This window comes from Sphaeramia orbicularis, unplaced genomic scaffold (assembly GCF_902148855.1).
Source record: "Sphaeramia orbicularis unplaced genomic scaffold, fSphaOr1.1, whole genome shotgun sequence".
Classification (NCBI taxonomy): Eukaryota; Metazoa; Chordata; class Actinopteri; order Kurtiformes; family Apogonidae; genus Sphaeramia; species Sphaeramia orbicularis.
This window is the reverse complement of record NW_021941606.1, coordinates 210,806-237,258: the sequence shown is the minus strand read 5'-3', so window position 1 is coordinate 237,258 and position 26,453 is coordinate 210,806. Positions and strand designations below refer to the sequence as shown.

Below are 26,453 nucleotides of genomic sequence, written 5' to 3'. Positions count from 1 at the left end.
GAATGAAAGGAAGAAAGAAATCATAATAATAACAGCAATAATAATAATAATAAATAATAATAATAATATAATAATAACAATAATAATAATAATAATGTTTATGCATTTGGCAGACGCTTTTTTCCAAAGCAACTTAGAGGTGAAAACCAATCAAATCACTCAATCAAATTTTATTTATATAGCGCCAGATCACAACAAAAAAGTTCTCTCATGACACTTTATATAGAGTTGGTCCAAACCAGACTGAAGCCAATTTACAGAAACCCAACAGAATCCTCCAGGAGCAAACACTGGTGATGGTGACAGTGGAAGGAAAAACTTCCCTTTAACAGCAGAAACCTGGAGCAGACCCAGACTCCTGGAGGATGGACGACTGACAGGACCAGTTGGGGTTAAAGAAGAGGGTAAAGAAAGAGAAAAAGAGAGAGAGATAGAGAGACTGGGGAGAGGGGGAGAAGGGGGGAGTAGGGAGAGACACATGGAGGCAGTTGAGGATATGTGAGTGGTGATGATGAGGGCAGGAGAGAGGCAGGACCACCGCAGCAGATCCAGAGATAATCCTGGGAAAATCTGTGATAATCCTGGGAAAAACCTTATTAGAATATTTAAAATGGAATGTCTGAAAGTGCTAGGATAGGAGGTGCTCTCGGAAGAGCTGGGTCTGCAGGAGCTTCTTGAAGATAGCAAGGGATGCCTCTGTTCTGGTAGTGCTCAGTAGAACGTTCCACCAACGTGGAACAACCCATGAAAAGAGCCTGGATTGTCTTGTACAAGGTCTGGGGACCACCAGACTACGTTCCCCAGACGAGCGGAGTGGTCGTGGGGCGACATAAGCTTTTATTAGTGCACCTAAGTAGACAGGAGCAGACCCACTGAGAATTCTGTAGGCTAGGATTAAAGATTTGAATTTGATGCGGGCAGCTATGGGTAGCCAGTGTAACTCAATGAGTAAGGGGGTGACATGTGCCCTTTTAGGGTGAGTAAGGGGTGACATGTGCCCTTTTAGGCTGATTGAAGACCAGACGCGCTGCTGCATTCTGGACCATCTGTAGTGGTTTGACAACACAAGCTGGGAGGCCCGTTAGAAGAGCATTGCAGTAGTCAAGGCGGGAGATAACCATAGTCTGCACCAGGAGCTGGGTGGAGATAACCATAGTCTGCACCAGGACTGGGTGGAGATAACCATAGTCTGCACCAGGAGCTGGGTGGAGATAACCATAGTCTGCACCAGGAGCTGGGTGGCCTGTTGGGTTAGGTATGGCCTGATCTTTCTTAGGTTGATCAGAGTGAAACCACATGATCTGGTGACAGAGGCAACGTGATCTGTGAAGGTCAACTGATTATCAATCATGACTCCCAGGTTACGTACTACATTGGTAGGAGCCAGAGGTATGGAGTCAATAGTGATGGAGATGTCCTGCTGTATGGTTGGCTTAGCTGGGAAGACCAGCAGTTCAGTTTTGGGACAGGTTCAGCTGAAGGTGATGGGCTTTCATCCATGCAGATATGTCAGTAGAGACAATCTGAGATCCGCACTGAGACTGTGGAGTCATCAGGTGGAATGGACAGATAGAGCGGGTATCATCAGGCATAGCAATGATATGAGAAGCCGTGTGAGTGGATGATATGACCGAGTGAGGTGGTGTATATGGCAAAAAGGAGGGGGCCCAAACACAGAGCCTTGGGGGAAACCCCGTGGTGAGGCGGTGAACTGCAGATGTGTGCCCTAGCCAGGACACACTGAAGGACCGACCAGTGAGGTAAGACTGAAACCAGGAGTGGGCGTGGCCTGTGATGCCCATGTTCCAGAGTATGGATAACAGGATATCATGACTGACAGTGTCAAATACTGCTGATAAGTCCAGTAGAATGAGTACTGAAGACTTGGCTGCTGCTCTAGCCTCTTTCAAGGCTTCTGTCACAGACAACAGAGCCGTTTCAGTGGAGTGGCCGATTTTGAAGCCAGATTGGTTGATGTCAAGGAGGTTATTTTGGGAGAGGAATTCTGTGACCTGTTTGAAAACCGCCCTTTCAATGATCTTAGAAAGGTATGGGAGGAGTGAGACTGGTGGATAATCCACTTGAGTGGGGGTGAGGGAAGGTTTTTGAGTAGTGGTGTTACCTGCGCTTGTTTAAATACTGTAGGAAATGTTCCTGAAGTCAGTGAAGCATTCATCACATGTGTGATTGGTGCTGTGATAGTAGGGCTACAGACTGTAAGAGGTTGGATGGAATAGGGTCCAACAGGCATGTGGTAGGACGGCTAGAGGAAAGGAGTTTAGACACCTCGTTCTCTGTGAGGGGAGTAAATGAGGGGAATGACGCAGTTGGCTTTTATCAGTTGAGTTAGTAGTACCCATAGTCAGGGGAGAGGAAGCAGTGGTGTGATGATGATGATGATGATGATGATGAAGAAGGAGGCGGTGCAGTCTATGGATGGATCAGTGAACTGACTGCTGATAGTAGACACCTTTATTTGTGAAAAATGAAGCCAAATGTCTGCTGTCAGATTAGTAGTGGGCGGTGGAGGTGGAGGGTTGAGTAGTGTTTTTAAAGGTTGAGAATAGTTTCTTGGTGTCGGTGGCAGAATGAATTTTGTTATTATAGTAAACTTCTTCGCAGCAGTGACACTGGATGAGAAGGATACAATAGTGACTGGAATGTGATCAGGTCAGAAGAGCTTTTTGTTTTTGTGCCATTTTCTCTCTGCGGCTCTGAGGTTGGTACGCAGCGACCGGAGGGTATTATTGAGCCATGGGTGGGACTGGGAGGATGGAGCGGGTCTAGTAGATAGAGGGCACAGATTATCCAGACAGGAGCTAAGTGTAGCGCACAGAGACTCAGTGGAATCATATAACCTCTAAGGAGGAAAAAGTGCTGGGGGGGAGGGAGAGCGGAGGCTACGACAGTGGAGAAGTTGGTGGGGGACAGACCATGGTGGAGGGAGCAGAGTGTTTTTCAGGGAGAGACCCACTGAACTGAATGAAATAGTGGTCAGACAGTGTGTAAAGGTGTGACTGTGAGGGCATCTTTGATGCAGTTTTAGGTGAAAATGAGATGGAGCTCTTTACAGCTTTGTGGGTGGAGGACTGCGAACCCGCTGTAGCTCAAAAGAGAGTATTAGTGACATGAAATATGAGAAGCTGGGATTGTCTAAGTGGATGTTCATGTCACCCGAGGACTAGCATGGGGCAGTCATGCTCTGGGTGGAGGAAAGCAGAGTGTCAAGCTCATCAGGAAATCACCCAGTTGTCCTGGTGGACGAATAAATGACAATTATGTCAAGTTTGACTGGTGCTGTCCTAGGATGGCATGGTATTCAAAGAGGTGGTATTTGACTGAAGGTAGGAGTTGATTGTGTTTCCATTTGTTGGAAATTAACAGACCCACACCACCTCCTCGTCCAGATGGACGAGAGGTATGAGAGAATGTGTGGTTGGTAGAAAGTGCGGCTGGGGTTGCATTGTTTTCAGGCTTAATCCAGGTTTCAGTCAGAGCCAGGATGGTCCAGTGTGTGATGGTTGGCATAGGCAGCAATAAAATCTGCTTTGTTCACCGCAGATTGGCAGTTCTAAACCCTACAGAGAAGGAAGCACCAATGACTGTGGTGTATATTAATGGGCGGAGATTGGTGATATTACGATGCCTTTTAGCAGTTGTGAAACCCCATACGTGAACCGAAAATAACAGGAATGGGATGGTGACCAGTGGAGAGATGGTTCCTCAGAGGTGAGCTGGTGTGAGTGAGGGGTATACTGTCATTAGTGAGGGGCTGGGAGGAGGAGGAGAGATCAGCTGGGGTGGTATTCAGTCTGACTACAGACTGTACAGGAGACTCTGAACGTGGGTGATGTTTGATGTGACCAGCAGGGGGAGCAGGTGACTGCAGCAGAAGACGGGGAGCGTAGTCACATAGGTGTGGGAGTGGTTTTAGTCTGGACAGCGTGTTGAATGTTTTGAGCCAGGACGCTGCTGCCTAGTGTAGAGGGGTGAACGCCATCGGACTTGTAAAAGGAGGAGCGGTTCCAGAACAGATTAAAGTTATCAATAAAACTGAAGCCGTTCAGAGCAGAGGCGGACTGGAGCCAGGGTGTTCAGGCTGAGGAGTCGGCTCTGAAACGGCCCACACCACGGGCAAAGGAGGGGAGGGGCCCGGAAATGAAAACAGCCTTCCGGATCCTTTCAGTTTATCAAAGAGGTTTTTTAAAATGAACCTTTGTCACTTCGGACTGTTGAAGAGAAGTATCATTGAAGCCCACGTGAACTTATGATACGGGTAACGGTGGACGGCAGTGAGAGCAACAGCTGAGGGAGTTCCTGGAGATGGAGGTGACGGTGGAACCAGGAAAAACACCTGGTTATGGCGTTAAAGAAACGGACGTGACGGATGATGGAGTCCCCGAGGACAGCGGTGGTCAGAGGGAGAAGTGGACGAGGAGACGGTGTTGAAGGTGAAGGGTTCCTGTTCTCTCTAGGTGGACATTCCCGGGTGGACGTCGGAGTGACGGCGGATGGCCTCTCGGCGGAGGCGGGTGCCGGGCAGAGGAGCGGACCAAGGATGCGTGGGACCCTGGTTTGAAGGCTTCACAGGAGGACGGCGTTATGACGTCACGGTAATCAGCTCAGGTGGCAGCCATGGTGTCAGCAGGAGCCGGTTCCGGGACAGAGCCAGGTGGGATGGGGGGCACACCAGCCGCGGGTGGGGGGACCCAGAGCGTCCTCCATGGACAGGACGCCGAAGCGGTTGATGTGCTGATGGTCGGCGGTGGTGAGACCTTTGCTCATGTTCTTTTTGCGGCCATGAATCACCACTTCAGACCAGGGTGTAGAACACGGGGGACGAGGACAGGCAGAGGAAGGATCCCATAACACTGTATCATCACAGGAGGCTTTGGCTTCTCTGCGCTTTTCAGGAACAGACTGGACAGTGTGGAAGGCGGCTGGAGAAACCACAGAGCTGGGCATTTTCTCCGCTAGTTCTGTGGAGAGGTGCAGTATTTCCTCTTTGAGATTTGCGATCATTGGTAAGCCTTTACCAGGGTTTTGTTGGCTTGGATGAGAAGACTATCTCCAGGTGATGTGGATGACGCCATGGTGGTAACAGCGAAATACCAGGGGCCAGAGCGCGGGAAGTGGTGGGTGACAGCCCACAGGTAAGGATCCACTGACAATACTGACCTGCCCTGATGGAGGTTTGGGTCGATGGCGTCAAGTTAGAAAGACACGGTTAAGAGGTTAGGTTCGAGTGAGAAAGCACTAAAAGGCAAGGCATAATAATAATAATGATAGGGACATCTGAGAGGACAGGTGGGGAAAGTGTAATATTGGGTCAACTAAATCCATTGCTAGATGGCAAGTTGTTCATCTGCTTTATCATCATCTACTACCTCTACAGCGCGGTGAAAAAGTATTTGCCCCACTTCAGATTTCATAGATTTCTCCATATTTGTCAAACTTACATTTTTAAGATCATCAAATACTAACATTAAGCAAAGGTGATCTGAGTAAAAAAAAAATGCAGTTTTAAATGATGATTTAATTTATTGGGGGAAAATATAACTAAACATACCTTGCCCTGTGTGAAAAAGTCATTGCCCTCTTACACTAATAGCTGGTTGTGCCTCAGTAACTGGCACAAGGCTTTTTCAGGGCTGTTTTGGGCTTTTTGGCCCACTCTTCTTTGCAGAATTGTATTAATTCAGCCACATTAGAGGGTGCTGAACAGCCTGTTTAAGGTCAGGATTTAAGTCTGGACTTTGACCAGGCCTCTCCAAAACCCTTATTTGGTTGATTTTTTTGCCATTCAGATGTGGACTTGCTGGTGTGTTTCCAACCATTGTCCAGTTGCATAACCCAAGTGCACTTGAGCTTGAGGTCACAAACTGATGGCCAGACATCTCCATCAGGATTTTCTGGTAGACAAATAATTCATGGTTCCATCAGTTACTCATTACTCATCCAAGTCATCTAGATTCCCGATACAGTAAGCAGCGCCAGATCATGTGTCTCTGTTTGGATGATGTTCTTTTTATGAAATGCTGTTAGTTTTACGCAAGATGTAATGTGATGCACTCCTTCCAAAAGTTCAACTTTTGTCTTGTCAGTCCACAGAATATTTTCCCACTTTGATCTTGTGGATTATCAAAATGCCTTTGCGTGCTTTTTGGTCAACAGCTCACACATGGGTGTCATTTTTGGCCCAGTCTCTTTCTTACTGTAGAATCATGAACCTTAACAGTGTTCATGTAGGCAGCTGTTCCTATTAAGGTTCACACTATCCGCTCTTTTTTCTATTTGTAGATAATGGCTCTCACTGTAATTTCACAGGAATCCCAAAGCCTTAGAAAGTCTTTGTAACCCTTTCCAGACTAATAGATATCAGTGACTTTGTTTTTCATCTGTTCTGAATTTCTTTTGATTGTGACATGATGCCTTGCTTTTTGACATCTTTTTGCCTACTTGATGTTATCAGGCATATTCTACTTAAGTGATTTCTTGATTCTAAGGGCAGCAATTAAGCTTGGGTGTGGCTAGTGAAACTGAACACAGCTTTCCAAAAAATGTTGTTAATCACAGTTAATTTATAATTTAACAAAGGAGGCATCACTGCACATCACTGCACTCTGTACATTTCACACAAAGCAAGAAAGTCATATGAGAAAAAGAAACCTATATTCCATACTAATCAAAGAGGCTGGTTTCACTCAAAACCAAGAATAAATTAATAAAAACTACTGAGAAGGTTTGAAACTCAAAGTCAACGGTTGAAATGTAGAGATGGACAGGTGATATGTTGTAGGATGATCCATTGTGTGTATTCACTCATGACAAACCCTTGATTATGGATAGAGCCTTTCCAAACTGGTGGAAATATGGACTGGTTCACTATATGGCATCAAACTCTACAATCTTGAAACTGCTCAAGATTCACAACTAATTCAGTATAAATATCCCTTGTGAGTCACCCTGCAATGTAGGGCCATGTTCAGACCTTTATTTAACATCTGTCTCAGATATCCAAAGTCAGTGGCCAACTTTTAAATGCATCTGTGCACACCTGGCTTTGCAAACTATTGCCAGGTGTGTTGTGAGTGATCATTTCTGATCTGAGATTCCAGTTCAATAGGCTAATGAAAATGTTCATTTACAACTAAAGCAGGGATTAAAGCAAAAAATTTTTCATCTGACTGAAAATTTTCTTCTGGTCAAATCATTGGCCACTGTTTAAAATGATGCAATCCAATACTACTATAGCGTACAAGTTTATAGAGTCAAATTTGGCAATACTGTAAAACCCACTGAATGGGAGAGTGTACAGGTGTAGAAGATTAGTAACATGGAGAGAAAAAATGTCATGAGTGGTATTGGTGGGGGGTCTGGGGGTCCTCCCCCAGAACATTTTTAAGCTTCAGGTCAGTTTTGGTGCACTCTGGTTAATTTTAAAGGGTATGAAAACCTTTGAAGCAAGTGAAAATAATAACTACAAGAAAACCTTACTGCAAAAAATGAAGTGAAAAACTTTTTATTTAACAATTTAGCAACTCCTAAAACATAACTCCAACTCCAACAGCACATGAATTTTGGGGAAAATGTCTGTTGTAAATGTAACCCTAACCAACTAATCTGTTATTTTTTCTGCTTTTTGGCACTGAAACCAAAAGTTTCACGCTTGGTCATTCCGGATGTACGCTTCTGTTTTTTTCCAGAGGACACATGGCACATTAGTAGAACTTTCACTTAGCAGTAGAGGTGGAGGTTGTTGCAGGGACAGTGGAGCTTGGAGCAGAGGAGGTGGAGACTCTGGCTGGAGCAGAGGAGGTGGAGGCGTACTGTACATCACAGATAGAAATAAGATGCTGAACGGGTCCAAATAAAGCACTTATGCAGTCGGGCACGTAACCGTGTAAGGCCGCGGCGCGCACAGCCGCACGTACGGGAAGGGCACATACACACAAACCACAACACACACACACACTAGTCATATACCGGCAAGAGGAGATAAGCTATGAACCCAAACATGAAGGTCCATGTAGATCAGTTGTGTCTTCTTCCCTTTTCGCTGTGGTTCTTTCATGAAAGCTACTTGTTCGCACTAAACTAAAGTTAGTCTGGAGGCTGAACTTCGGTAAAGCTGAACTGGTCCATGTGTTTCTGAGGCACAGAATGAGCAGCGTTTCCTTCCAAAGAGAAATAGTCATCAATCTCTCCTCCCGACATAAAAATAAAGAAGTCATCTTATTATCATCACTGTTAAACCTGTCAGCCCCCTGTGCCTGTGTTAAACACCTGCAGATTCAGGACAGCAGACCCAGGACAGACTGGACTCCGCGAAACACGTGGGGAAGTTACTTCAGTATGACTTTTTTCCCCCCTCAATTTTTCCATTTGACGGAAATCAGTCGTGGTGACGGAGAACTTTAATCCCTGAACTAAAGCTGCATCTACAGTTTGACTGGCTTTGTATATCTACACATTTAATTCCTGGTGCTGCTCAAAGGTGAGTGGCAGCACCTTTCAGTGCATTCCTGTTGCTACAGATTGCTACAGAAGGTGGACAAATGTCCCAGACCACCTGTGAATGCATCCTGAGTGACCGGACAGGAATAGGTTGTGAAGTGCATCCTGAGTATGTTCACACCTTGAATTACGGCTCGTATGTGATTGAATTTACCAGGAGTGATGTTGATGCAATGTCTAGACAAGGCCTCGAGCTTGATTAGAAGAGAGATGTGATGACAAGGGATTTTCAGCCTGAATACTTTGGCAACTGCTTTGTCTGCAATGCTAATATGACATGCTAACCAGGTACTGCTGTGTGTTATCTGGTTACAGAATGGCCTGTGATCGGGAGTGAGACAGGACACTACCTGAGGACTGTTGCTGCAGCTGTCAAGCTATTAAGAATTCATGGTCAGCATGGTAACACTGTACACAAAAGAGGTCAGAAACAAGAATCTGAACAATGTTTACAGTTACAAACACTGATGAACTGACACTGAAATTCAGTCAAAAAAAACAACAACACATGCCTCTCAGTGCTGACATTTACAGGATAAATTCTGTTTTTGGAAGCCAAAGAAATGAGTGGGTGATGATATTTAGATTTGTTTTGGTTTCCTTTAACCTGTAGCCTGTATTTTTAATTTAACTGTTGTCTGTGGCATGCAAACAATATTTACCCAAACACTTATCATGGACAAGATTTACAGAACAGAGCAGGAACACTTTGCTACAAAAAGTCACAAAATCATCAGTCTTTTCTTATGAAAAGAAACCTGTAGGATCCACGGAGGGGTGTTGTGTAAGTGGCTGTGTTTGTTGTACTCTGAATGCTCATTAACCTTTTAACACCTCAGTTCCTGCTGACCTGCTTAAGGTTTAGGACTAGGGTTATATTTGAGCTGACATACAGTAGTTTATATTGTGTTTTAACTCGTGCTTAATACAAAAACTAGACGATTTTCCCTTTCAAGTGAAGTGTTTTAGCACAGAACGTAGAAGATGCTACTTTTTAATTAAGTTTAATAAACACATTGTCATAAACCTTAACCCTAACCCCAGCTGAACTCCGCTTAGGGTTACATTTGAGCCAAAAGTGATGTGGTCTCGGTTTCATGAAACCTAACCAAAGTGAACCTTTGATGAGGGTTTTTAAAAACTTAATGATAAAACACATCCTCAGCAATAATTAAGGCATTAAGCAAAAAGAAGACAATTATTCTGCAAGTTTTTTAATCTTTGTAGTTAGAGGACAATTACAACATTCACTGGTTACACCTTTTAAGATGCAAAAATCAGTGTCCTCCTTTATCATATGTGGGAGGTTGGAACTCTTTATGTACAAAACTATGTGATGTATTTAACGCAGAATACAAATGACTAATCGTGAATCAAAATGACCATGCGTACATCTGTCAAAGACTAATGTCAGAACTTCAAATGTTTTTGCAGTAAAGTAACAATGGAACAGTCTCAGCAAGAGAAACAGCTCATTATAGCTCATCATACTTTGTGGGAAGATATTCTTTACTACAGGGGAGTATGAGTCAGAATGTGGCCTCCAGATACAAAAAAAAGCTGGTAATTCAACACTCCTGCTCAGTCACTCAGTCACACAGCATAAACAGCATATCACAAATGGAGAAGATAACTATAATGGATATAGATAAAGAGAAATGTTCAGTTCTTAAAGCAATAAAGACAGTAAGGGTAGATGTTGGTGAGAACATGGCTGGACCTGATTTTCTATAAAAATATTAAGAAACATTCTACAGCACCAATGGAATATTATAAGAAATGAGATTAATCATTGTTTTAGGTAGTAGCAGTAGTAGTACTGTACTTGAGTACAAATTCATACTTATACTGTACTTTACAAGTTCTATTTTCTGCTACTTTATACTTTAACTCCACTACATCAACCATCAACAATGTGTCATAGCAGAGGACGGAGCTCCTCTTCTTTCTTCTGTTTTATGGCAGGTGAGAGCTCAAAATAAATGTACATCACACATCACATACTGCAGTCAGGTAAACAAGACAGTAAACATCCTTGGAATTCTACAGTTTTATGAATCAGGAAGTAATAAAAACCAAACAAACAAAAAAAAAACGTTTGGTCCTTACCAGGTTCTAAAACTATTTAAATCCGACACTGAGGTTTATGGGCGTTTATATTTGTGCAGCTCACCACAGCATTTAATTTGGGTTGAGGTCTAGACTTGGACTGGGCCATTGCAACACCTTGATTCTTTCCTTGTTCAGCCATTCTGTTGTAGACTTGCAGGTGTGCTTGAATTGTTGAACTGTTGCATGACCTAATGTTGCTTTATTAGATGGACAAAGTGTCCTCACAGTTGGCTCTGGAATCAGTGGGTCAGAGGTGTTTGCACTGATATGTTGTGTTTGGTTTTCACCAGACTTGGTGCTGTGCATTTTGACCAAACATCCCTACAATGGCCTCATCTGCCTAAAGGACAATGTTCCAGAAGCCTTGTGGTTTGTTCAAGTGTAGCCCATCCAAACAAGTCACACTTGTTCAGTTTTTTCTAATTGTGTCAGAGCATTCGATATTTAACAGACACATAGAGTTTGAGATGCAGCTCTTGGGCTGGATTTGCTGGGATGCCAACTATCTGAATTGTCAACTACTTTGTACGTTTCCCACATTTGACTTTACATTGTTTGGAAATGGTTATCAAAGCATCAGTTGCTTTTCTACGCTCATTTCTGATGTCTTTCCTTTTGGGCAATGTGTAAACACCTGCAGGCTCCAGACCAGCACACTGCTAAAGGTTTTTAATAATGCTTTTATAAAGGTGCTCACACTGGCTGATGATCACTGAATCAAGGACAGGTGTTAAGCAGCACTTGGCTGATGCTTACCCTCAATAACTGCTACAAAAGCCCAAAGGGTACACTTATTACATTACATATGCTATTTTCACAAAGTGCTTCTACATGTTGGCTCAGTATGTAACTGTTTTAAACTTGCACAAATGATTGCTTTGTCACTATTGATTGTAAGTGTTTATGTTTTTTTTGTTTTTTTTTATGTGTTGATTATGTCTTGTTTTGTCAGAAACTGTGTGTTAAGCTGCTTTTCTTGGTCAGGTAACTCTTAAAAAAGAGATCTGCAATCTCAGTGAGGTTGTTTTTTTTACCTGGTTAAATTTTATATATATATATATATATATATTATATATATATATATATATATATATATAATGCATTTGCAAAGCTTTAGGAAGAAAAGATAAATGAGCGAAAAATTTCACTTTCACTTCTGCAGGGGCACGGACTGCACCGTACTCTCATAGTATTAGAAGTAGGATGGAAAGTGACGCACGCATACGCGCAGTTACCGACCAACACGCACGCTTCCCCCAGCCGTACTGCGCGCGTGCGAGTACCCCCCACCCACCCACGAAACGCACGCGCACCCCCCCCTCCATTAAACACCGCCACACCAACAGATGAATTCCACAGGAAACACTGACTGTATCCAGTATTCAATAAATCAATCAATAAGGAATATGACATGCTTCTGTCATTAAGTGTATAACATCATATATAAACAATATGTAGCTTTTATCCTTATAGACCGTATTGAAAAAGAAATTCAGGTTCTCAGGAAAATTGCCACTTATCAATTAATCGTTAATCGATCGATAAGGGCAACCAATGAATGATTAATAAACTGATCAATAATTTACATCCCTAACATATATATATATATATTATATACAGTACAGGCCAAAAGTTTGGACACACCTTCTCATTCTTTGCATTTTCTTTATTTCATGACTATTTACTTTGTAGATTCTCACTGAAGGCATCAAAACTATGAATGAACACATGTGGAATTATGTACTTAACAAAAAAGTGTGAAATAACTGAAAACATCTCTTATATTCTAGTTTCTTCAAAGTAGCCACCCTTAGCTCTGATGACTGTTTTGCACACTCTTGGCATTCTCTTGATGAGCTTCCAGAGGTAGTCACCTGAAATGGTTTTCATACATACATATATTAAATATACATACATATATTAAAAAAAAAAAAAAAAAAAAAAAAAAAAAAAATATATATATATATATATATATATATATATATATATATATATATATACATACACCATATATAATATTATATATATTATATATATATATATATATATATATATATATATATATATATTATGGCCTGTAACAGTACACGTACCGAACTGAACCGTTTCGGTACGCACCTGTTCGGTTCGGTACACAGCTGTACCCAAATGGCACAGTACGATGAGAAAAAGAAAAAGGAATGAAAGACGTCATTCGATGCGGAACTTTAAATCCGCGCAAGTTTCACTCAGACTTAATAAAGGAGCACACATTGACTCGAAATATGAAATAGCATTTGATATAAGGTTAAAAAAAAACAACATATATGATGTGAACCTGGAAGGAAGAGACTGCAGACCCTCCACTATCATTAGAGTCCAGTTTGGATCAGTTCAGGTTCAGGTGAAAGACAACAATGAGGAAAGAGACGGTGATTAGACGGACGTTGTTTGGCCCCTAGGAACTACGGTAGTTCTAAAAACTGACACTAGCTCTGTCTGTCGTGTGTCTGTCTGTCACACACACTGTATAACAGAGGAATAAATAGAACGTTGAAAGTATGTAAAGTTTCACTTTTGTTTCACGACAGTGTTTGTTACGTTAGTTATGGACCGCACCCCCAGGTATATAACTGCATGCCCCCCTAACCCCCAGCCCCGACAAAAAAAAAAAAACAAAAAAAACCCTATGCACACAGGCACACACAAATACACACAGTGTCCTAAAATAAATAATTTGGTTCATTGTGTCGTCAAAATTTCTCTTCAGTTTGTTTAAACAGAATACCAGTTTACCCTCTTGTTAATGTTGCACTTCATGTGGAATTTTTTTGTTATTTTTATGCAGAATGTGAACTGACAGAACAGTGATTAGATTTTTCTTTTTGTTCAAACTACCTTTCAGGGAAAAGTGCAATACTAATGTTTAAAATACATTTAGTGATATTAAGAATTTATTTTATTTTCTATTTGATTTGTAGCAGCAGAATTTTATTATTCCTGTTTTTCTATATTCTATTGTCTCCAAAAATTGGGGGAAAAATGTGTGTATATATATATATATAATATATATATATATATATATAATATTATATATATATATATATATATATACACACACACACACACACACACATATATATATATATATATATAATATATAATATATATATATATATAATATATATTATAGTAATTAACAACTAAATGACACAGTGTAATATGTCATGTGGGTTGTTCATTTGAGTTTTTATTTACCAACCTGCTAAAGAGTAGCTTATTTTCTTTTATTATTTTCTGATATGTAAAACCATGGAATTCAAAGAGGTGTATCTTTTTGTGTACGTTTGCCCAGAACGGAAAAGATACTTGCTGACCTTAATAAGGGCTTTTTGAGGTAAGGGGGTTATTAGTTGGCTGTGACTTCACCTTTAGATATCTCTAAATACTGTGCAACCCTTTAAGAGTATTTGATGCCAATTCTTTTGTACTCTCAAGAAACATTCTAAATTAGTTCAAACATTTACTTGTTCACATTTACTTTACATTATTATTCTACTTCAACTTTAAAAGGTTTAGTTGGTAATATTTAGTGGCATCTAGCAGACTGTCACCAACTGAATTACCCTTGCCACACACTCCCCTATGATGCAGTTTAAAAACAAAACATACACACAAAAAACACAACAGGTTTTCATTAAAACGACCTCTGGGATTTTTAGTCGGGTAATAACCCTGTAGCTCAAACACGGCAGGCTGACAGTCAAGAAGCTTATCTGTAGATGTCACCTACCATAAAATGAAAAAAAAGACTCATTCTAGGGTCATTAAAACACGGTGGTTATTTTCAGCTGATTATAGACTAAGGAAAATATGGTTACCTTTATATTTTACTTTATACAATTACACCCTCCTAAATCCCATGAAATCTAATACACTACCCTATAAATACAAGATCAGAGTATTTCCTCAGCCACTGCAAACATCTGAGGAAAATACATTGCACTAGAACCATTTCAGCCCGACAGTTACCTTCTGCATGTCAGCGATTGCCTGCTTCAGGTTCTTTGCTTGCTCGAACTTCTCCTGGCGGACCAAGTCCTGCTTCTTCTGATCCAGGTGGCGGATAATGTAGGCAACTTCAGGGTCCTGGTACATGTCAAACGCCAGGTCATCAAAGGGGGATATGGAGTCACATTTGCTGAGTGCAGGAGATAAGACAGGACTTTTTAGTGGCAGTAGACATTTTCACACATTAAGTATGCATCTGCATAAGGCCACCATACTGTTAGATCTTTGTTAACATCTTGCCACGTTCATGTGAGATACTACCATGTAGGATACAGGTGTTGTCAGTTAACTAGGTTGGGAATTGTGCAATTACTGATCAAAAGGGAAAACACTGACCTAACCCCCCCATGAGGTGAAACGTCCCTTGGGGGTCAATATAAAATAATACAAAATTTCGAAATGTGTTTGCCTGTTTGCGCAGGCCACCACCTGCATCGTCTTCAAAATGCGAGTGACCTTGAATGCCCTATTGGTTGGCTTCCAGACTAAATGGCTTTGTTGGACAATGTTATTGTCACAAGACAAAGAAACCAGGGTTCAATGGCCCAGTCTCACCCCATGAAAGTCGTGTCCAAGGCAGCCTCCTGCTGGGTATTGTTGAGGTAGTGTTCGATCAGCTGCTCTCTGCTTGGGGGGGTAAACAGATGGACAAATGACACACACATGAATATATACTTTTGATTTGAGTGCACGAAGACCTTGCACTCAAACGATAGGTGTTCCTTTTACATCGTGTTCTGAAGTCATATTTCCACCTTTATCACGGCTCTGTTACTACCTCCAGAGGCGTTACAAAGCCATAACAAAGGTGGGACCAAATGATCCCACTATTTCATTTACACAGACGACGTTCCAGAATAAAGGCAAAACATTCCCGTAACAGAAGTGCTGTGTAAAAGGGGCTATTGACAGTAGTAGGTGCACCCACACATACACAAAAATACTCAAAGCCAATAACTCATCACCATTCCCCTGGGTATGACCACAGATTGACATTTGTTATCCACTGTTTAGCGCTATCACCTGAAATGTCAGTGGCCAGTCATTAATAGGACAGGACACACTGTCTGCTCCACCACACTATTCTTCAGAAGCACTCAATTTACTTGAAATGATGAAAGACACACATCCTGCTGGAGCAAAGCTCCATTTATGCCACTGTTAAGTAATGAGGAAAAAGCACATACTCCAGTGAATGTTCCAAAACAACAAAAAGCACAAAAAGATTAACCATACTTAGTTTCTATATAACTGTCCACAGAAATTGAAGCAACTACTGAGAGGTCACAAAACAACAGATGTGAATTATACAGTTTTCTATCAGCTGGTCTGAACTGAATAAACTATTTAGTGTAGTATTGTCAGACGGTGGCAGTATGGTCTATAATGAGCTGACTACAGACCATAATGAAAACTGCAGTTTACACCAGTACAACTACAAATGGCTCCCTGTACTTCCTTTTCAACTGCTGAGTTTTCAGACTTTTTTGCAGCACCTCTAACAAGCAAAAAACATGAACTATCAAGACATCCTTTCACCAGCTGAACAGCTGATACTGAAAATAAAATCCTCCATCACTCGACCTCTAGTTCTAAAACCAACCACAACAGAAGTGAGACACTGAGCGAACTGTTGCCATCCGCTGTCTGGAGTCAGGCTGAAGCTGAACAGATCACACCTCTAGATCTTTATCTACAATAAAAACAGTTTATCACGTCATGAATCTTTGTTATGATCTCAGCTTTACTCATGGCTGCAATAATCAGAGCACAAGATACAGAGAATCTCACTGCTGTTCTTCATCTGAAAAGGGTGTGACATAATGTTTGTGGGTGAGACTAAATAATCTGACCACACTGTAGGGAACACCTTTGAAAACTGAGTTTTTTTTTTTGTTTTTTTTTTTACATTTTCCATCACCTACTTCAAATATATGAAAAATACTTCAATATTGAAAACAAAATTGGTTAAAAGCTCCTTGGGGAAGTTTGTGGGTGGAAGCAGCTGTGTCTAGAAGGCTGGGAAGTGGTTTGACTCCCAGATTGGCAGTGAAATTGTTGGCTGATGTGCCCTGAGCAAGGTACTTACCCCCACCTGGACGCCTGAGAGGGCAGCCTACAGTGTGTCTAGTACGTTTTGCATGTTCAATTAGTGATGGGTTCAAGCAGTATTCCTGTTTGTCTGACCTAGTCTATTCACACTACTCCAAATCCATGTTACTGACCCTCCTTGTTCCTGGAGTCTCACAGGTTTTCCCTGGATCATCTCTGGACCTGCTGCTGTGCTCCTGCCTCCATCATTACTATTCATTTATTCATATAGTTGTATAGTGTAATATGGATGGTAGAGGTTTCTATTACTGGTACTAACAGTTGCAGTAGTAGTATATCCACTGTTGGTACTTGAATTGGAGTAGTAGTATTAACAGTTAGGGTATTTGTATATATACTAGTAACAGCAGCTCTAGTTTTGAACAGTTGTAATGCAGTTCACTGTGCATCCATGTGCCCCCCACCCCCCTAACCTAGGGTTAGGGTTAGGGTCTGCTCCAGGTAGGGTTAGGGTTAGGGTCTGCCAGGGTTAGGGTTAGGTTCTGCTCCAGGGTTAGGGTTAGGGTTAGGGTCTGCTCCAGGGTTAGGGTTAGGTTCTGCTCCAGGGTTAGGGTTAGGGTTAGGGTCTCCAGGGTTAGGGTTAGGGTCTGCTCCAGGGTTAGGGTTAGGTTCTGCTCCAGGGTTAGGGTTAGGGTTAGGGTCTGCTCCAGGGTTAGGGTTAGGTTCTGCTCCAGGGTTAGGGTTAGGGTTAGGGTCTGCTCCAGGGTTAGGGTTAGGGTCTGCTCCAGGGTTAGGGTTAGGGTCTGCTCCAGGGTTAGGGTTAGGGTTAGAGTCTGCTCCAGGTTTCTGCCTGTTCAAAGGAGCTTTTTCCTTCCACCGTCACCAAGTGTTGCTCTTAGAGGATTGTTCGTGTCTGTGAATGGTTATTAAGAGTCTGGTTCCACCAGCTCTATATGTAAGGTGTCAAGACATAACTTTGTTATGATTGGTGCTAAATAAATAAAATTTGATTTGGTTTGATTTGTTGCATGTGCAATATACTGATAGATACTGATATTCTTCACTGGGCAAAAAACACTAAAGGTAAATCTGTATGAAGGAATCAGATGCTCATCAAAGACAAAGGTAATATGCATGAAAACCAAAGAGACAAAAGGTGATGATCAGTGTTCAAAAAGTAATACCCTGACGAAGACTGTCTTCAAGTCCCTTGAAAAGCAGCACATCCTGTACTCATGCACATTTCCTCCAGTATCCTAATGATGTATCAGACCTCTACAGGCTGCACAGTGTCCCTCCACAGGACAAAGCCCACTTCCACCCTCTGAACAGATACAAGAGAAGCAGATCTAGCCGACTCACTGAGCAGGAGCAGCGCAGTGGTGAAGGTGCTCAGAGTCGGATTAGTGAAGCAACAATGCGCAGCCTGTTCGCTGGAATCTCTGCCAGTGTGTCTGAGTGTCTGCCTTTGTGGTTGGTTTGTGTTGTGCGTGTGTGTTTTAAGGTGCTCTTGCACCTCCAGGAGCTGTCCGTCTGCAGCACTATCTGATTACAGCAGCTAACTAAAGGCCTCCTGTGTGATTACATACTAACCTCCCTTTGTGTCTCATTACTACATTCCTCACACGTATACACACCACAGCTCTCAGGTCAACACGTGTCTCTCTATAGTGACTTTAAATGAATGAATATTTAAAATTTAAAAATAACATAATTACATTTAATTTCATACAATTAAATATGACTTCATTTGATCTCACATTAACACCTACACATATGCTACAATGATGCAGATGTTGCCACATTGCAGTTACAATAAATTACAATCAGTACAATCAATGATGTGATGCACTGTCAATAATCCAATATGTTACAGATACATATGAAGCAGCTATTAATGTGATAAAACACAAATTTCACTTTGGTGTGATGCAGTACGATTCAACCTGATTTTAGCCAATTCATTTGACTGATAGATAATTCAACATGATACAGATGATGTAATTTGACTTCCTTGGTTGTTTTAAAGCTGATAGGAACTCAGAAATTACCCAGAAGGGTTTTGTTTAATTCAGAAATGTGTTATTCTAGGACTGTATGATTCCTTTCAACTTCTAAAAAGTCACAAAATTCATAAGACCAAAAAAAAAAACCAATAATAAAAAACATGACCTTCATTTTTTCCCCTCTTCCTTCAGTTCTGCATTCATAGCACACCTCAGTACCTGCTATAAGATTTCTTTACTCTTGCACAAGTCTTGGCCATGGCTCTGGGCAAGAGTTGTTCACTGACAGGAGTACAGATGAAAATCATGCCTGAGAATACACTTCAGTGAGGAGGGATCAATCTTCAGGAAATATGTAATTACTGGCCATGTTACTACCTACATCAGCGATAAAGAGCATTAGTTTGGAATATTGATAACAAGTGCTGCATGTATTTTTCAGTCTATGCTAGTTTTGCTATTGATTGTTTACTCTAAGCTCTACTGACAAGTATAAGTGGTATTAAGATCATTTGAAGACCCTGGTGCTAAAAGTACTGAAGTCACATTTTTGGACAGTTCAAGTTAGGCATATAACATCTTTGACCAGGACATGTCTTTAGAATTCTACTCCAAACACCTAGTCTAAAACTGTTTCTTCCACCTACGCAACATCTCCAAACTCAGATCTATGGTGTCCACAAATGAGCTCGAGATGATCGTTCACGCTTTTGTATCTTCTCGCTTAGACTACTGTTTACATGCTTAAACAAGAAGGAGCTGGCCCGTCTACAGTTTGTCCAGAACTCTGCTGAAGGCTCCTGACCCGCACAAACAGGAGAACCCACATCACTCCCATCCTTAAATCTCTCCACTGGCTCCTGTTCTATATCGTCTTCATTTCAAAATTCTTCTGCTAACTTTCCGGGCCCTACATGGCCAGGCCCCTGCATACATTGCTTCCCTGATCCAGCCCTACAGCTCGACTCGTAGCTTGAGGTCTTCAGGACAGCACCTGCTGATGGTTCCACGGACCTGTTTTAGCACACGCGGTGACAGGTCTTTTAAAGCTGTGGACCACGTCTATGGAATGACCTGCCTCTACACCTACGGTCCATGGACTCTGTAGAGAGCTTTAAGAAACACCTCAAAACCCTCCTGTTCAAAAAGGCTTTTTAGTCTCCCACCTGACCCAGGACCACCACAGACTGATTACACTCTATGTATTCATCATAACGTACTCCATGGTCATCCCCCCCCCCCCCCCCAGTCTCTCTATATCTCTATCGCTCTCTTTTCTCCTCCTTTACTCTCTCTCTTCTCTTTAACCCCAACTGGTCAAGGCAGACAGCCATCCTTCAGGAGTCTGGGTCTGCTCCAGGTTTCTGCTGTTAAAGGGAAGTTTTTCCTTCCACTGTCACCAATCACAAGTGTTTGCTCCTGAAGGATTCTGTTGGGTCTCTGTAAACTTAATTTGATTCTGATTTGAATTGATAAAGCACTTTGTGACTCTGTCTGTGAAAAGTGCTCTATAAATAAATAAAAAAAAATAAAATAAAATAAAAAAAATAACATGTATTTGTTTAGCTAAGTCCACCCTATAAATATTTTTAACAGACTTTTTGGTGACTTTAGTACTTTAGCATCAGGGTCTTCATTTAGAGAGAAATGTGTTCAGAACTATGAAACAGGTCTTCATAATTTATGTTGGAAAGTTTTCCAACACAAAGAGCTCCAATGGTGTCTAAGAGTGCAGAGTACAGCTATGAAGGGGCCTTAGAAAAGTTTATCTTCACTTTGACATGTTGTAATGATCCAGTCACAAGTGGGTCAGTATTATCAGTTGACACCTGCCACTAAATGCATCTCCTCATGTCTCCATCATCACTCCTTTTCATATCTCTCCCACTACAGATGCAAGATACAGCACAACTGGTTTGTGAAAGCTTTGTCCAGACACTAACATTTACATCTGTCGCATTTTATAAATTGACGAGTTTTTGTGAATTTCATTTATTATGGCATCTCCGTTCTTGTAATAAATGAGTGAATGTTGCAGTCTTCCCATCTCACATGCCCACACACACATAATTACTTTACCTTTCCTTTTATCAATACACCTACTTTTTCCCTTTTCACAAACATAAAAAGTAGGAATGCACAGATATACTGGCCAAATATTATTCTATATTAAAGTTATATCATACATTTGTGGGATTCAATTTTTGCTTATTCAAAGAAAGTGTGATGCGAACCTGAAAGACTTGAAAATCTTTGTGTCTCTTGCATAATGGGGGGGGGGGGGGGGGGGGTAAATAACAAACAAACAAATAAATACAATTCCCTATTATCTTTGGCTATCAGCCAAATTGTCATTCTATAAATTGGTAATGGCCAAGAATTTCATTCCTGGTACAAAGTATTTTAAAAGAACTTTTGACTTCAGCTAATTTCATTGCATATTTCAAAAAGCAACTGGATGGAAATCCACCTGCTGTTCATATACAAAATATTTATTTGGACGATAAGAAATGAAATACCAAAAAAAAAAAAAATCCAGTCTTAGGATTAAACACATATTCAATGTTGTTGTGGAATACAAAAAGATAAGATTTCAAAGAAATGACCCTTTTACATCAACAGTGCAAGTGTGCCACCTGCTGGTGAAGGTGAGTGATGGGGGGGCAGACAGAGACAGGAGCGTTCACTTACAATTGTGTTGAAAGAGTTTCCCATCCAACGCATCTCCCAGAACATTAATGGCAACCAAAGCCACCTGCAATACCAAACACACACATGTGATAAACGGAGGAGTCTTAGTAGCGGGATGACTTCACATGATCAACAAACTCCACATACCAATGCAGGACATATTCTGGATAAAAATGTTGATACAAATAAAATACCACAAAATCATCAAAATTGTTTTTCCTATAAAGAAAAAATCAAAAGAACCATTTTTTTTCAAGTTTGTATTTTATTAATTATGTGGGCTTCGAGTGGAAAAATGCCAAGGTGATTAAACTGAATTAAAAGACTATTAAGTTGTTAAGTTAACCACGGTGTGATCAAATGTTTACAGTTTTGCATTTAGAAACTTCTGGAAGTTTATCAAAATGCACATGAACAGAAAAAAAACATGTAATGCAACTTTCTTATATTGAACGTTGAATTGTACAAAAAGTATTGTTTAGCAAAGGTATCAAAGCTTATGTATCAGTATCGGTACAGATCTACAAGTCAAATAGTCATTAAAGTCAAATATGTTAAGTAAAAAAGATTTTTTTGACAGTCAATGTGAACAAGTCCAAATCTGCCTCGTTCTGACAGGAACTCAAAGGCAAAGCTCTCGTATTACCGTTATGTACGTGAAGTTGGAATAACTACACTTTGAAAACATTATGAAATAATCAAAGTCATTTTGGATCTCTTCCTTTCTTTGGATGTAACAATGGAACACGAGCCAAACTTTTCTACTTAATAAAGAAACTTAAGTTTGGATTTATTCTGAATTTACCCCCAACAACCAGTATCATAGACTTCTGGATGACACCCAGGCCCAGCTCTAATACATTCTCACAAAGAAAAATTACATGAAATTTAACGTTATTTAAATGTTCTGATTAAACCTAAATAACCAAATCAAATGAACACTTTTATTTAGTCCATTACCACAATAGAGACCTGAGAGAACTTCACTGGGTTCACACTCAAGTGTTGTAAGAGTAACCATTTGATCAGAACAACAGTGGCATCTGGCAGAGTACCTGATTGTAGGTGTTGTAGCGGTTGACATAGTTCTGATGGAGTGTCACTCTCAAATATGTTCCAATGGCATCCAAGTGGACAGACTTTAGTTCCCGAGCTTTGAACGCCGTCTTCTCGTTGTCAGACAGAGACACATAGCTGTGGGGAGAAAACGGTACTTTTTACTTCTTAACTCTTCGGATTTAGCCGCTGGATCACCCAGTTTCCAAGGACTCTATAGGCATTCTGGGTTACATTTTGAGCTGAAAAAAAAAAAAAAAAAAAAAAGCGTCTGTCTAGTGCACAGCCTCACCCTAATCTGCCGAAGTGCCCCTGGGAAGCCTGACGTGCTGCTGTCTGGAAGGGTGTCTCCGATGTGGAACTCCACCTTGGCAGGATCAGGTAATGGTGGACTAGAGCTGCAAGCTTCCTCACTACTGCTTCTCTCCACTAGCTGGAGCGGTGATGTGCTGGAGGGTAGGAACACTGCCTACACAATATTTGGATCATACATTGATTTTTGATCAAGAAATAACAGATAACAATGACATAACATTCCTCATCATGATATAATCAAACCCTCTCCTCTTTGAGCTACAGCACTTCATCATGTTGCACACTTTAAAACAGGCCATAAGACTTTCCAGACAATGTGACTCCCAAAGGCCAGTGAGTAAAACAACTTGGACTCTGAGCCTAAAAAGTAACAGGAATGATGATCACTGTGACTGAGAATCCTCTGTTGGCATATTTTCCAAAGATGATTCTAAGCATCTGCACTATAGTGGCAGAAGAGTCAGGAATCACCATACACACACAGGGTTTCTGCAGGTATCAGCCAGGTCTGCTTTAATGCTTTATAATGCCCTTTTTAATGCCACTTTAATCCAATTAAATGCCCATGTGTAACTGCAGATACAGTTTTATATACACATGACAGTTACCGTCAACAGGCTTTAACCAGGTCTGAATAGTGCCTCCTCCAACCACTTCTGCTGAAACGTGCATTTTCCCTCTTCTCTGACATTTGCTAATATTTCCTCCGCTCTTGGCCACAGCATGAGCACGCTCACAGCACGTTGCGTTCCAAGTATCTGGTGTTGATGACTTCGTGCATCGGCCTATGCACAATAGCCAATTAAAGGGTTCGGCCTGTCAATCATCACACTATACTTCTGATCAAAATTATTAAATGGTTATACAATCAAAATAAATTGTGAATAACAATGCTTTTTTTTCCATCAAGTGTATTTAAGTTTTCAATGCCTCTGGACATCGAATTTCATGTTTTTTAATGCCATTTAAGGCCTTAATTTTCACAAAATCTATTTAACGACTTTTAATGCTTTTTAACGACCTACAGAAACCCTGACATAGATAATGTATTTTGTACAGACTGTAAAACCGTTTGAGGCAAATATTTGATATGTGACATGGAGCTGTTGGGCTATGCAATATAAGCAAAAACTGAATTAAATGGAATACATTTTTTCTCAAAATAATAAAACTAAAACATGTTATCTACCTGCTGGACCTCCAGCCGTTGACTGTGGGTGCATGCACCATGAGCTCCTGTGCACTGAAGTTGTCCTCATGACTTGAAGCGGTCAACCACAATGAATCCTACTTTCCTAGGCATTCCTCTGTTGACACTGACAGTAGCACAAACAAAAACAAACCTTTCTTTGACTCATTATATTACTTCTTCATATCTGTGATGGTAAAAGATAAGGCACAATAATTTAAATGAACTGTATGCTAAACACTATAGATGCATTTTATGAACATGTGTAGTTAAATGAGACACACATGACTAATATTGACCAGTAGTCCCAGTCTCATTGTCAGTGTGGTAAACACATCATAAAAGACTGTCTAATATGTGATGAATACACAAAAACAAAGAAAATACATGAAAATAGGGAAAAAATAATGATCTGTGTAATTGGATTATATAGAACTGGTTCATATAAGTACATCTGAAATAATTGATGCTCCTCAACAGTTCAATGTAGCAGTTAGGAGTGTACCTATTACATCAAAATACATGACACATGTGAGGCTGCTCTGCACACTTCAGTACGTATTATGGCATGTCCCCATGGACCCTGGCAACACTGAACAATGTTACAGGTTTCCCCTCATATTATTTTGGCTCGTGACCCCATTTTAACATCATAAATTTCTGGCAACCCCAGACATTCAAAACAGAGACATTTTTTGATCAAATTAATTTGTTTTTGATCATGTAATAGTTTGCTATACTATATTGCAAATAAATGTTATTTTAGGAGGACATTTAGTCTATATAATGTATATTATTGTGGACAGAGGCAGTAAACCCAGGGTAGATTACTGCACAAAGGGAGAATTAGATTTTCCTTGGTCAGGATATGTACAGTCAGTCCAGCTGTGATTTACAAGACTGCACATTAATACTGAACAAACAAGAACTGAAACTATGAATTATGAAAGAGCTGCAGCACCTGAAACTGACCACAATGAACATCTTGACACACAAACAGAACCACAGTGCTTCAGTTTCAGCTTCACAGTTTGTCATGTTTCTTATGTATTGTGATTGTCTCTCTCAACTCACCATATATTTTTTATTACTAAGTGTTTTTATTTTATTTTTATCAGCTACTATAAATTTCCAGTGACCCCATTTGAATTCCAGGCGACCCACATGGGGTCCCAACCCCAGGCTGAAAAACACTGTCTTAGCCCATGTCCTACCTTTACTTTGTCAGGTTTCATGAAAAAGGTGCAGGGGTTTTTGTATAAACTTGCTGGCAAATAAGATAATAAACACAAGTAAAAACATAACCATAAACATTACTGAATCAGACCAAATAAAGACTAAACATGTGCATCAGTCTTTAAAATAAGATAAATAATACATAAGTAAATAAATACAGATAAATAAGAACTAAAGTATAAAAACATACGAGCATGTTTAAAAACTTGGTTTCTTGAGAATTGTGGGGGGGGGGCATTAGACAAGCCCCTGTTGGGTGGGGGAGGGGGGGCATTAGACAGCTCCTGTGGGGTGGGGGAGGGGGGCATTAGACAGCTCCTGTGGGGTTGGTGGAGGTGGGGGGGTGGGGCATTAGACAGCCCCTGTTGGGTGGGGGAGGGGGGGCATTAGACAGCTCCTGTGGGGTGGTGGGGTGTGGGGTGTGGGGCATTAGACAGCCCCTGTTGGTGGTGGGGGGAGGGGGGGCATTAGACAGCTCCTGTTGGGTGGGGTGGGGGGGCATTAGACAGCCCCTGTTGGGTGGGGGTGGGGGGGCATTAGACAGCCCCTGTTGGGTGGTGGGGGTGGGGTGCATTAGACAGCTCCTGTTGGTGGGGTGGGGTTGGGTGGGGGGGGCATTAGACAGCCACTGTTGGGTGGGTGGGGTGGGGGGCATTAGACAGCTCCTGTTGGGTGGGTGGGTGGGGGGGCATTAGACAGCTCCTGTGGGGTGTGGGGGGGTGGGCCATTAGACAGCCCCTGTTGGGTGGGGGGGCATTAGACAGCCCCTGCTGGGTGGGGGGGCATTAGACAGCCCCTGTTGGGTGGGGGTGGGGCAATAGCTAACTTAACTACTCAGTCAGTTCGTCTTCCAGTAGCTGTACAACACAGACATTCTGTCGAGCTGAAAGCAAATATACAACTGACAAAGGCTTGTTTAGTGCGCCGTACTGTTATGAGTCCGCCTGTAAAAGGCCAACAGAAGTGTTCATATTTCTATTTAAATGAGTCTTACCACAAACATCACCGTAATGTTGACAGCTCGCGGACCCATGACATCTCCATAACCACCGCTGACAAGTCGTTCTGACATGCGCATGAGGGACAATGTCGTCAAACGCAGTGAATTGTGGATCCTGTAGTTTTAGTAGTTTCCAAGTCCTTCTGGACATTATCGTCAGAATTTGTCAAAGACAAGTGTCAGTTAGACACTCTTCTGGTTGTGCTACATATGTACAAACAGAACTATT

The 26,453-nt window shown here is 41.3% G+C and overlaps 1 pseudogene; it reads right to left on the bottom strand.

Annotated features, from left to right (window-relative positions):
* Window positions 1-24,102, bottom strand: part of LOC115416444 (centrosomal protein of 104 kDa-like) — a 33,340-nt pseudogene extending 9,238 nt beyond the window's left edge.
* Window positions 24,103-26,453: the final 2,351 nt, after the last annotated feature.